General features: G+C 34.1%; 1 long non-coding RNA gene across 1 annotated transcript in view; it reads left to right on the top strand.

Annotated features, from left to right (window-relative positions):
- LOC137763889 (uncharacterized) overlaps positions 1-12,874 on the top strand; it is an 86,949-nt gene that overhangs the window by 63,323 nt on the left and 10,752 nt on the right. The gene's annotated exons all lie outside the window — the stretch shown is intronic.

The raw sequence follows: 12,874 nt of genomic DNA, 5'->3' as shown, positions 1-12,874 counted from the left end.
ATTTCTCAGTGCTTCTTGCCCTGCTACTTCAGTTCTCTGAGGTGTCCTAGAAAAGTCATTGTTTTTCAGTTTCTCCATCATTATTGTTGTTGTGAGGGCAGGAGTGACAACTTCCAAGCTGTCACTCCTGCCCTCACATGCTTTCCTGCCTTCCTGCCTTTACATGTCACCACTGAAGCCAGAAGTTCTGTGGCGTGATTATTTCAATCTTTAACTTACTTAACATATTTCAGTATACAAGTATATTTCAATCTACAAGTATGTTCTTCCCTATATTATAGAGACCTTCATAATTGAAGAAAAAGATAAAGCTAAAGAGATTATTGTAAATTTAAATATTTTGAGCCTATATAGTATATTCTAAGTGTAAGAAACTTAGTACTGGATTAATACTGCATTTTATATTGAAAACGTTGGAGTGAAGTCTGTTTCTATCCTTTCAAGATACGTTGCTATTAGCAGAAAGTAATAAATGTTCTTTGAATATTGTCATGCATGGTAAATTCACCATTTTGATATTTGCAATTTCAAAGTGGTTGGCAAAGTACATATCAGATAAAGATCCCATCAGAATGAATGAACACTGACTAAAAGAGTGCACTCCATTTAAGCATCTTGCCAAGGGACTTCGATTCGGTTATAAACACTTCTTGTATTAAAATTTTTAAGCAGATTTATGCACTAAATGGAAACCTGGATTTGATTCTCTCAGAGTGCTCTGTCAAATCTAAGAGAAGATATGTTGCTCTTGGTTAATTTCAGCTTGAAATTCTGTAATAATTATTTCTGGCATTTTGGATGGGCTGAAACCTCCAACTTTCGAGTTGATAGCATGAAACCCCTTTCTGTCCCCAAAAGCTATATGACACATAATTATTTTAAGTGTTTAAAATTCAAATTACGGTTATTTTAGAATTCTGTGAAACTCCTTGTGATAATTAGAGATCTGTTTGAAGCAAAGTGACTACGTATCTAACGATCAGATTTGGGAGCTGGTAGAGGCAAGCAAGCTAGGAAAATGACAGTGCCTTCTTCCTCTGCCTTCCCAAATATCCGCAGTATATCCTCTGAATATAGAACTGGGCTTTAACAATGTCAAAAAGAATTTGTCTTTACTGGATTCGATTTTTCCAACCACAACAAAACAGAGAAGGGATTTTGAGGTCCAAACTATTTGCACACTTGCTCTGCAGTATTCATGATCTGAGATGCCTGAGTTTGAATCCCAACTATTACTTAGCTTTGAGACTTTGGGCAAGTTACTCAATCGTTCTGTGTCATTTTAAAGTTAAAAAAATATTACTTTTTGACTTTTATAAGGGTTGGATTCATATATAAAGTGATTTGAACACTGTGAACATTGTCCATACATTGTCCATACTTAAGTGTTTACTAGTATTGTTAAGGTTTTGCTGTAATAATTCACAAATCGTACTATCAAATTTACACCATAGTTTATTTACAAAGATTTCCAGAGAATTGGTTTGGATCGTTAAAAATAAATGATTGCAATACAGCAATCTTCTTTTAGGGCATGTCAAAACCAGTATTGGAAATCACTGCATGAACAAGAAAATTAATCAGTTTTCCAATTCAGCCCTTTCTTTTATCCACATCTTATTTTTAGAAATATGACAAAATCTTGATATTTTCTACTTGAAGTAGAAATTAAAATATTCATCAATCAAAATATGAACCATATTCCCCCTGGTGTTTTTGCTTACTAGAGAGACTCAAATTACAAAATGGTTCATTTTTAACTCTTACTAGGATAGATTCAGAATACATAGTAGGAAAGGCAAAACATATCAGGTGATAATTAGATATGTTTCATGTCATTAACAGCCTAGGCTGGAAATGGCTTTTTGATTAATTTCTGTGTTATTTTATCAGAAGTCTTATTCTTGGCAGTGTTTTATATGCCATTTGGATTTAAGTTATTATTTTCTCATTGTAGGGTTTATAAGTTTCCACTTTCCATATCTTTCTTCTCTGTAATTAGATATCTCTTACTGACTCTCTTTTCTTTTTAGATGTCATGTTTGTTTGCTATTGGTTTTGCAAAGTCTGCTCAGCAGGCGAGTCCCTAAAATGAGAGAAACTGCAGAAGTTGGGGATAGTGATTCAGACTTTTGTAGGTGGGCTTTTGTCTACTGTCAATACTTATTGACAACCAATACACTGGTTAGGAGATGAACTCTATTTTTTTTGATCATTGCTGGTTGATTAAAAGAAAAAGAAGTTTCAGTGTTTTTCTGTCAAGGATAGCTTTTGTGATCACTCATGTAATAAAATAATTAGGATTTCCTCAATACTGCTGTGAATATGGGAAGATAGCACATCATTATCTTTTTATTCTTCGAAAGATGAGCCTTCGGGATTCATGGTAACTTGAAATAATAAACCTTTGCCTTTTGGCAGCTCTTACCTTTCATAGGATTCTTGGTTTCACCATGCAGTCAGTATGCACCTCCAGCTGACTGTTGGCACTTTTGATTGAGAATAGATCTAGCCGAGTGCTTTATAATAAAGAAAATATTGATAACGTTTTAATGTCCACACAGCCTCAAGGATCTCTATTAGACTGTTTTAAGAAAGAAGAGAGTATTATAGACCATTGGTTGTCAACCTGGATACACATTAAGAGTTGTCTGGGGCTATTTAGGGTTTTTTAAAATTTATTTTTTTTTTATTTCTTATTTTTTGATATATATATATATGCATATATATAACAGCTTTATTGTGATATAATTTACATACCGTAAAATTCACCCACTTTAGTGTACAACTCAATGAATTTTAGAATATATATATGTGTGTATATATATATATATATATATAATTTGTGTCGAAGTATAGTTGATTACAATGTTGTGTTACATTTTTGAAAAATACCAAAGCCAAGGATCTACCTCCAAAGATTCTCATGTAGTTAGATATGGATGGGACCTGGGAACTGGGATTTTGAAAGTAACTCTTATATACAGCCAGTATTGCAAGACAGTGGGTTGGAGAATCCATTCACTATATACTAAATATGTCCCTTTAGATTGATATCTATGGCCCTGAGTTCAAAACTCAGGGTTTATTTTTTACCCCCTTTGGAGCAGCGTGCTTAGTTTTGTCAAACAACAGTAATGATGGAAAATATTGAAATTGCTTATTAATGTAATATCATTGCTGAACTTATTTTTTTCCTCTAGATGAGCACAACTGAGTGTTTGAAACAGAAAAAGGCCCACAATTAACTCTATTATTTACAGCCACTGTGATTTGACAGCAGAGTCTAACACTTGCTGGGTCAAATGGTGTCTGAAGAAGTATTCGTCATTTATTTTTTCTGCTTGATCTCTTTGTGTTGAACAAATGTACATTGACTGATGGGTCATGTTACTATGCATTCCATGTAGCTGATCCTTTTGATAAAGTTGCAAAATACTTTTCTCAATTTTAGAGCTTTAGAAATGAAAACTGAAAAGATTTTTCTCTGAACATTAATGTTAACATCAATGTTAAACCAGAAGGTGTTAAAGCAGTTAACATATTGATCCATAAACCTGAAATTATGTATTTGTTTTTAAAGAATAGCATGCCATTTACTTCAATTGATTTCTAATTTAAGCTTAATTCCCAGAGTTGTATGTGTTAGTCCAAGTATATATACCGGGGAATCTTCAATTCTCTGATAGTAATGATGCAAATCAATTGTGAGGTGTCTGATTGCTTGAGTCTTTTCTTTAAGATTAGTTGATGCCAGTTATACATATGAGTCAGTTATAGACTGTTCTATCTATATTTTAAGCAGGTAGGAGAAGTAAGGCTATTTCCAATGTATACTTTTAAATTAAAGTATAATGTAATTTAATTGTGCCATCCATAGGGTGGTTATGTAATTTATAAGAAAGTTTATTTTGTAATGTTCTAAAAACCCAAATTTAAACCAGAATAATCAACATCTTCTTCCAATAATTTCACTGTGTAACCACATAATTTTGTTTGGAGAAAACATTAAAACTAGTTTTGAGATCCTAAAAGAACATGTAACTCTTTTTTTTTTTTTTAATCCTATAACCTCAAACCCAGAATATGCTTTGCATACAAACATTATCAAAATTTTTAATTTCGCCACCGAAATCAGATATGATCAGATCAGCTGTCTACGTTATGGTAAATGAAGTGGTAGTTATGGAGGGCTTCTCCGAGCTGTGCCATATCAGTGATGATATTTTTCAGTTCCTTTGGAAATGTTATATGAGATAATTCACTCTCATCCTCTGTCTTGTGCTAATGTTAAAAACATAATACTAAAAAGCCTAAAGATATGCAAACTTGATCGGTACCTAGAGCTACTTAATGTCAGAGGTAGGAATAGGAGCCATGTATTTAGATTTAAGTTCAAGACTTTTTCACCTTGACAACTACCTCTTTCTCAAATGACTTCTTGACTTGAACTATGCATTTAGTCCAATATTTTGTAATGCCAGACCCATTTATTATTTAATGTATTGTAATAGATATGCCCCTTATATTCTGATCTAGATTTTAAGTTACTTCTACTACAAGATCTTGTCCCAGAATCGTTCTATGCTCTGCAGGGCTTAATTGTACAAAAACAATCTTAATAACATCTTTTGGATTCTTAAACTTAGCATTCCCCATTGACCTTACCTTCTTACTTATAACATCTATAGTTAACTCCAGTCAAGCCTCTTCCTGTTTCATGCCAATAAGGACTTTACTGGATCACACGTTGCTACAGTCTTTGAGTGGTTGTTACTGAAAAAAATGTTGAGTGGGTAAGATACATATTTTTCTTTTTCCGCTTCACCTGTAATTCACAGCAGGGGTCTTATTTTCTTTAGATTAACTATAAAAGAGAGCCATGGGGAATTAGACAACTGAATTTAGCATTCCTCTAAGTACAGTGAATTAAATCTTATTCTACATTGCCTTTCGCTTAAGAGAGAGTGGAGAAAGTAGTATTATTCCTGAATTTCTGTATTGGATATTTTCCATAAGACTACTAAACATCATTCTTCATCTGATACACAGTCAGATGCAGTACTATTTTTCAGATGATTTCTACTTCACATATACATATACCATTTTTAAAAGATATATTTAGGGAAAAACTTTCTAGTAGTCCCAGTTCTTATACTGGGATTTAATAAACATAAAATCACCTCAGAGTGACTACATAAGAATAAGGTAAGTGCTTTGACTAAGTCAACAAAGCTAACAAATGACAGACAGGGATGTCTGAAGTCTCACAATGCCCTCTTTCCCCATCATTTGCTCCCCAAAGACAGGGAGCTGAGCTTTTTAGAAGAAAAGATAATTTAAAACAAGACAAAACGAGCCATGTTCTCATCACATGGGGCTTCTCCTTCCTTAGAAATGGCAAATCAGGAGCACATTTATTTATATATTTAATTAAGTTAAATACTCTGGAATAGTTAAGGTAACTTCTTTTCCTGTGATTACTGCCCTTGAAGAATCTAGTTTCGAGTAGTTCCTTGAATCTTTAACGTATAATTTTAGTAAAACTGTCCAGAAGGTAAAATTGACAAATTAATTCTCCTTATTTTAGATATGGTGGCAAATCTGAGGTTAAAATTTTGATATTATATGGGGATTACTTTTATTGTTGTTGAAATTATATATAAACATGATTATATGATGAGCAGCAGTGTTTTCCAGAATGGTGTCATCCATACAGTAGCCACTTGAGCATTTGAAATGTGGCGTATCTGATTTGCGATATGCTTTATGTGTAAAGTGTACAGTGAATTTTGAAGACTTAGTTTGAAAAAAGAATGTAAAATATCTCTTATTTTTTATTTTGATTTCATGTTGAAATTGTAATATGTGTGATATGTTAGATAAATAAAACATTAATATTTAATTTTAAGTATTTTTTACTTTTTAAATGTGGCTGATAGAGAATATAAAATTATGTTTTTTACTCACATTATATTCTTTTGGACAGCAGTGTTCTAGAGTGATAATCAAAGTACCTTATAAGCATAAATAACATTAATACATATCTTATAATAAATAGATAATATAAATGAGACATTGCATGTGATGTTTTTATGGAATTTTATACAATTGTGTTCAATTTGTTGGCTCAATAGTAGTTATATTAATCCAATAATCTGTCTGGGTTTTAGATTTTAAGTGTAGCAATAGCTCCTATTTAACTTAGTATGTGCATAAAATTGATTAGGCTGTCAGGAGGTTCTATACAATTCAGTAATAATACAGAATTGTTATTTTTAAAAATCCTAGAGGATATAATTAGTAGATAATATTTTAAAACCTCACTTTTTAAAAAAAATTTAATGTTATTTCTATAAGTACATAGGCCTTAGGATTTAGTTTGTTTTTTGTTTGTGTATTTGGTTTTCTCTATTAATTCAACTAAAGATGAGGGAAGATCCAATTCTTAAGATTCTATTCTGTTTCAGGCATTGCATACTAGACCCTTCAGAAATGTTATCTCATTTATTCTTCGAAACAATCCTGTGATATGATCCATCATAAGATGAGTCTCCTTTGGCAAATGGTTTTTACTGTTAATTCACCTGGGTAGTCCACTGGCGAGCAGCTGAGAACCTATGAGGGCCACATAGTGGAGACCCTAAGAGCCTAGCCTCTATCTAAAATGTGACCCAGTCTCCTACCAAAATTACTTAAACAATAGACACAAAGCGGGACTTCCCTGGTGGTGCAGTGGTTAAGAATCTGCCTGCCAATGCAGGGGACCTGGGTTTGATCCCTGGTCCAGGGAGATCCCACATGCCACGGAACAACTAAGCCCGTATGCCACAACTACTGAGCCTGAGCTCTAGAGCCCGCAAGCCACAGCTACTGAGCCCATGTGTCACAACTACTGAAGCCCATGCACTCTAGGGCCTGCGTGCTGCAGCTACTGAGCCTGCATGCTGCAACTACTGAAGCCCACGCGCCTAGAGCCCGTTCTCCACAAGAGAAGCCACTGCAATGAGAAGCCCGTGCACCACAACGAAGAGTAGGCCCCACTCGCCACAACTAGAGAAAGCCCGTGCACAGCAACAAAGACCCAATGCAGCCAAAAATTAAAAAAAAAAAAAAAAAAAGGCACAAAGCAAATCGCATACAACAATAAGGAAAATTAAATTTTAAAATATCATTTATATAAATTGGATTAAGTCAATAAAGTTATCACCTTCTCCCCATTGGTCTTAGTTAGTGGTACAGTATTGTTTGAATTATACAAGTTAGAGATCATAGTGCCGTCTTTGAATCACTCATCTTTCTTAGCCTCACATTTAATTATATCCAAGTTCCATTTTTCTTGAATTTTGTTCCTCTTTTCAGTTTTAGGCTTATACCTCTCCCAGCCCCAAAGTCCAGGCATCCATGATTCCTCACATACTAATACACTAGCCTCTAAGCTCCGATATCTCCCCAAACAACTGTGGTCCATATTTCTACCAGTTGTAACTTTTTAAAATAAAACATAGATCTGATTATTAACTCCTCCTTAGTAAGCAAACATTTGTAATTGTCTCCAAATAAAATACAAATTCCATCCATTTCAGATATATCATTCTTCCAGTTCCCAACTCCTCTTTTGTCATGTGCCATACATAGATCCAATTTCATAGGACTATTTGGGAGACAAAATAACATAGTGATTAAAATACGGACTTTTAAATTAATTTTGGTGGTTGAGGGCTGACTTCATAACTCTACTTTCTCTGTGACTTTGGTAAAATTACATCTATAGAATCAAAATTATACTATTAACTATAAGCATAGTGATTGCTATTGTGAGAGTAAAATGTTTAATGTATAAAACATGCTTTATTACCGCTTAATATGTGTTAGCTTTTAAATTTTGGGTTGCATTGTGTCTCTCCAAAAAGATGTATTGAAGTCCCAACCCTCGTAACTTCAGAATATGAGTTTATTTGGAAATAGACTTGTTGCAGACCTAATTATTTAAGATGAGGTCACATTGGAGTAGGGTGCATTTCTAATCCAGTATGACTGGTGTCCTTATAAGAAGAGGATCATGTGGAGATACAGAGATACATGGGTAATACCATATGAAGACTGAGGCAGAGAATGGAGTGCTGGTCTACAACCCATGGAATGCCAAAGACGGCTGGCTGTCACCAGGAGCTTGGAGAGAGGTATGGAAGGTTCTCTCTCAGAGGTGTCAGAAAGATCCAGCAGTGCCAAAACATTGGCATTAGACTTCTAGACTCCAGAACTGAGAAAATAAATTTCTGTTGTTTTAAGCTACTTTGTTATGGCGGCCACAGGAAACTGATACATTTTATTATTTCATTTTTTAATTACTTATATCCTCTTATCTTTATTCCTTTGCTCTCACTTTACTAGTTGGACTTTTCAATGGTTAATCCGTGTTTATCACTTCAGTTCTTTAATTTATGTCTGTATCTCTACCATCCACTCCTTACTCTTAGCTATTAATTCATATGTATATACCTTTACTATTGTCCTTATCAGAATATTATTTTATTGTTTATGTAGATCTCCTTTGCTTGAGTATAAACTCCCAGGATTCAGAAACTACAATTTATCTGCTTTCAATTCTTTGTTTACCCAGTAGCTTTCACAGTGCCTTGCACATAGAAGAATCTCATGAAAGGTTTTTGAATTTAGAATTGCTTTTTGTTTTTTTGTTTTCAGTAACTATGACCATGACTGAGTATTGTTCCTAGAACTTCTTTTTAATGCTATTTCTAAAATGTATAGAAATATTAAAAACTTATAAGAAAATATATTAAATATATTAGACAAATATGCTAGTGAATTTATTTCTCTATAATGATCTTCAATTTATAAGACTAGAAGCTAGGTACATTGCACATTAAACTTTTAACATTAAATTATATTTTTTCTATCAGGATATTTTGTTTGCAAATTAGAGAAATGCCAAACTCCTAAAGATTTCTTTGTTAAAGGAATACATATATTTAAAAGTTAGATTTTATCAAGTTCAACTTGTAGATATCAAATTTTAGAAACTTAAACTATTAGTAGAAAGTTGAACTATTTAAAATTAGAATGTCACAATCATAATTTACCTTTGAATCTTACTTTCACACTCAACTCTAAAGTCAAAGCTCTAACATTTCTTGTTGTTTAACTAAAAGCAAGGTATATCACATTTCATATCTATCACTTATTTTACTATAGCATGTTAGATATGTTTATAATGATAAATAATATATTTTTAATTTTGGCAATAAGATACCTCAGGCAGACCTGAATCCCGGGTGGCAAGGAAAAATTTGAGCTTTGATGCAGTCTACCTTACAGTAAACACCCAGGAATGTGCTGAGGTAACGACAAGTTTCATACACCAGGAGAGTCAGAATTATTTTCAACAGTTGACAGAATTTGTGAAGATATGAATTCCAAGGAAGCTTGTACCTCTGGCTAGAAGGCTGCTTTGTTTGTGGTTTACAGAGCTAAGTTTTATGTTTTACCTGTGTCTCTTAGCATCGTTCTGTCAATTATATCACCATCAGACTTGTGACAGGCATACATTTTACAAGTTGTGGTACTTGGCCATAAAACTAGCTTTCTCACACATTACCTAATATAGTGGTTGACATGGAATTTGATTTTAGTTTTTAAAAACAAAGAAATACAGGGTTCATTTTCATTAAAAAATGTTCACACCCTGAGCATAGGTTATATTATATGCGTCTAATTTCATGGTTTATACAGCACCTACAGATAATTCTATACACTTGGTCCAAGTTTTCACTGGGGTAAGCACTAAGAAAAACGAACCAACTAAAAATGAGGTCTGGAGGGTTATATTCTTCCTGATAAAATTTAGTGTCCGTCTGTAATTGTGGTAAAAATGTTTAGGAAAATTCATCATCTGCTTACAAAGTTGGATAGCATTTTTATTTGCCTCTAGAACTCACTTTTCAAGATTGATGAAGGCTCTTACCTCTTCAACTAACGTTCTTCATATTTCTGATATTAACAAAAACCTAACACTCTGCTGAGGACACTACTTCCCTGCGTCTCTTCCTGGTGGAGTTTGTGCTTTCTGCCACACTCTGGGTACATCACCGCCCAGACGTATGGTAAGTGCTTTTCTCAGTACCTCGGCAGCTTCCCTGCTGTTATTCCTTGATCTAATTTTTGAAAATTCTTGCCCATTTAAGACCCACATTATTAGAGTAAAATGCCTTTTACCCCTATACACCAATGGTACCTACCATTTTATTAGACATTTTGCCCTATGGGTTACAGTATTAATACTGTTCTTGTCAATCGATCCATCAGTCTGACTCCTCAGTTCCTTGTCTTTCTTGCCTCTAACAACGTATCTTCCGTAACTCCTTCTTAACTAGAAGGACCCTAGACTGCACCCTAGAATTTAGCACCTGCGACTGCTGGACTAATGAACTAATACATTGGTACATCCCTCTTCAAACAGAACTTCTTTTCCTAACAACTGATTCACTCCCCTAATTTTTTTCCCCTCCACCATGTTGGGTGTTCAAGTCTGTCTTATTCCTCTAATTTCATCTAGCTTTCTATACTCTTTTTTGATAGATTTTTCTAACACTGAGGGTGACCAACTGTCATAGTCTACTCTGGACTGAGGGGTTTCTGTGGACTCAGGACTTGCAGTGCTAAAACCAGGGCAGTCCCAGCAGGATCAGGGCAATTGGTCATGTTACTTCAATTACTGTAACCCCTATATTAACTATCCTTGCTCTGGTTCTACCAGCCTGGTAAAACCATAACCTAATCCACTGGAGAAAACCTCTCAGCTGGTTAGATCAGCTCTACCATAAAAGCATAGTTTGTCCCTTAACACTAGCTGAGAATCCAATATTATTTATGTCAACAACACTTTTCTTGGCTTGTTGTAGTAAATAATTAACTTTCATCAGTGTCCTATACTTTATGCCTCTTAACTGCCATACTGCCCTCCCTCTACTTCCCTGAAAAATAGAAACTATCTAACAGATTCATTACATTTTTTGCCAACAGGACTGAATTTCCACCTCTCGCATCTCTATCATCTTTTACTTAGAATGGAAGACGAATCACTTCTTATCCAAAGCTAATCCCTTCACTTACAGTCTGGGTTGGCTTCTCATGCCCCTCTCAACCATACCTCCAACTGGCCATCAAATCTGATTTATTCTTGCTTCACAATAGTCCTGAAACCATTCCAGTTTTATCCACCTCCAGTGCCAAGACCCATATCTTAACTTGACTATTATGAAAGCTTCAAAGCTAGTCATCAGTCTCCAATATATCTCCTTTCCGATTAATTTATGACATTAAACTCCAGTGATCTTTGAAAAATGCAAACTGATCATATCCTTGAATCAAAATGATTCAAAGAGTTTTCATTATGCTTAACATAAAACTTCAGAGCATTAACATAGCCTACAGAGTCCAAGGTTCCCTGTCCAGTTTGATTTCTGCCTCTTTTATTCTGTGCTGCACATATACCTAACTTTTCTTGTATTTCCTTGAACAAACCTGCTGATATTTCATTTTGAGATTTTCCATAAGTTGTTTCCATTTCTCTCCAGTCCCTCTTCTGTAGCACCTAATTGTTACTCATTCTTCAAATTGTATCTTATATATTACCTTTTAGGAATTATTTCATGGAGTCATAGACTGGTGAAGAACCCCTATTATTTACTGTCATAGCACCCTGCAATTCCTCATCAAAGTATCTGTCACAGGCTTAATATCTGTGTTCTTTACTTGACTATGAATTGCCCAAGAAATCTTGGCTTTCCTTTCTGCAGTTTTATCCAAGACAGCTAGCTCAATACTTGGGTCATAGTGAATGAACAGTATACATTTATGAATAAGGTAAATAAATAATTGAATTTAATTTTAAAAATTCTCTTTTGATATCTGGTTGTATTTATTACTAGAAATATATTATCAGGTAGTCTGTGAACATTGAAAGTGGCTTGCAGCCACTCAGAAAGATAAACCAAGTGCATGCATTTTTCTTAATAGACAAACTCAAGACAAAGAAATATACATGGTCCTATGAGAAAATGTTTATACATATGAGAAGTTAAAGAGAGAGTGGTTTTAGAATCATTGGATTGCTGCCACATGGTTGTTTCAAGGAACAGTCAGAGTAAAGGGAAGATAACTACCACATAGAGAGAGGTCATTGTATGACAGATAGTCAGCAATCCATTTGATGTATCTCAGATGTTATGGTTATACTACCCTGCTCTTAAATGTCTGCTGTAGAAGAAGTAAGGTGTTTCAGAATATGAGCCAGTTCCTTAATTTTTTATTAATTTACAAATGGACAAAAGACTGCTGACAGGTCAAATAAACCACATGTTGAGGGGGAGGGATTGATTTATGTTTTGCAAACAGATAGGTTACAATTTGGGTTACAATTCAGAGGGGATAGGGATTTTCTCTCTTCTGTTACTCCTGTGTTTTACTTCCTATTGGATCTAGGCTAATTCATAATTTTAGACCAGGATTATTTAAATTTATCAACAGCAAGCATTTTGACTAAACTCTCTTAACTGGTTTTATTTCTCACTGTTAATTCCATTATACTCAAACTCTCCTAACTTGATATCCATTTTGGACATACCTTTTCGTTAGTAGGAGTGATATCATTGTTTAGTCTCTGTATCTAAGAGAATATCTTTCTGTTTCCCTCTTTTAGGAGCGTGTCCTTATTGGAATGTTTCCATGATATTATAGATTCTTTTCAAACAGATTTAGGATTAAAAAAAAGCATGGAAAAAAGAAAAGGAATGAAATCCTTAAAGTATTATAAAGAAACTCAGCAAATTTCATATATACATATATGTACACA

Source organism: Eschrichtius robustus, chromosome 4 (genome assembly GCF_028021215.1).
Source record: "Eschrichtius robustus isolate mEscRob2 chromosome 4, mEscRob2.pri, whole genome shotgun sequence".
NCBI lineage: Eukaryota > Metazoa > Chordata > Mammalia > Artiodactyla > Eschrichtiidae > Eschrichtius > Eschrichtius robustus.
Note: the sequence above shows the minus strand (reverse complement) of the source record. Positions and strands in the feature narration are given on the sequence as shown.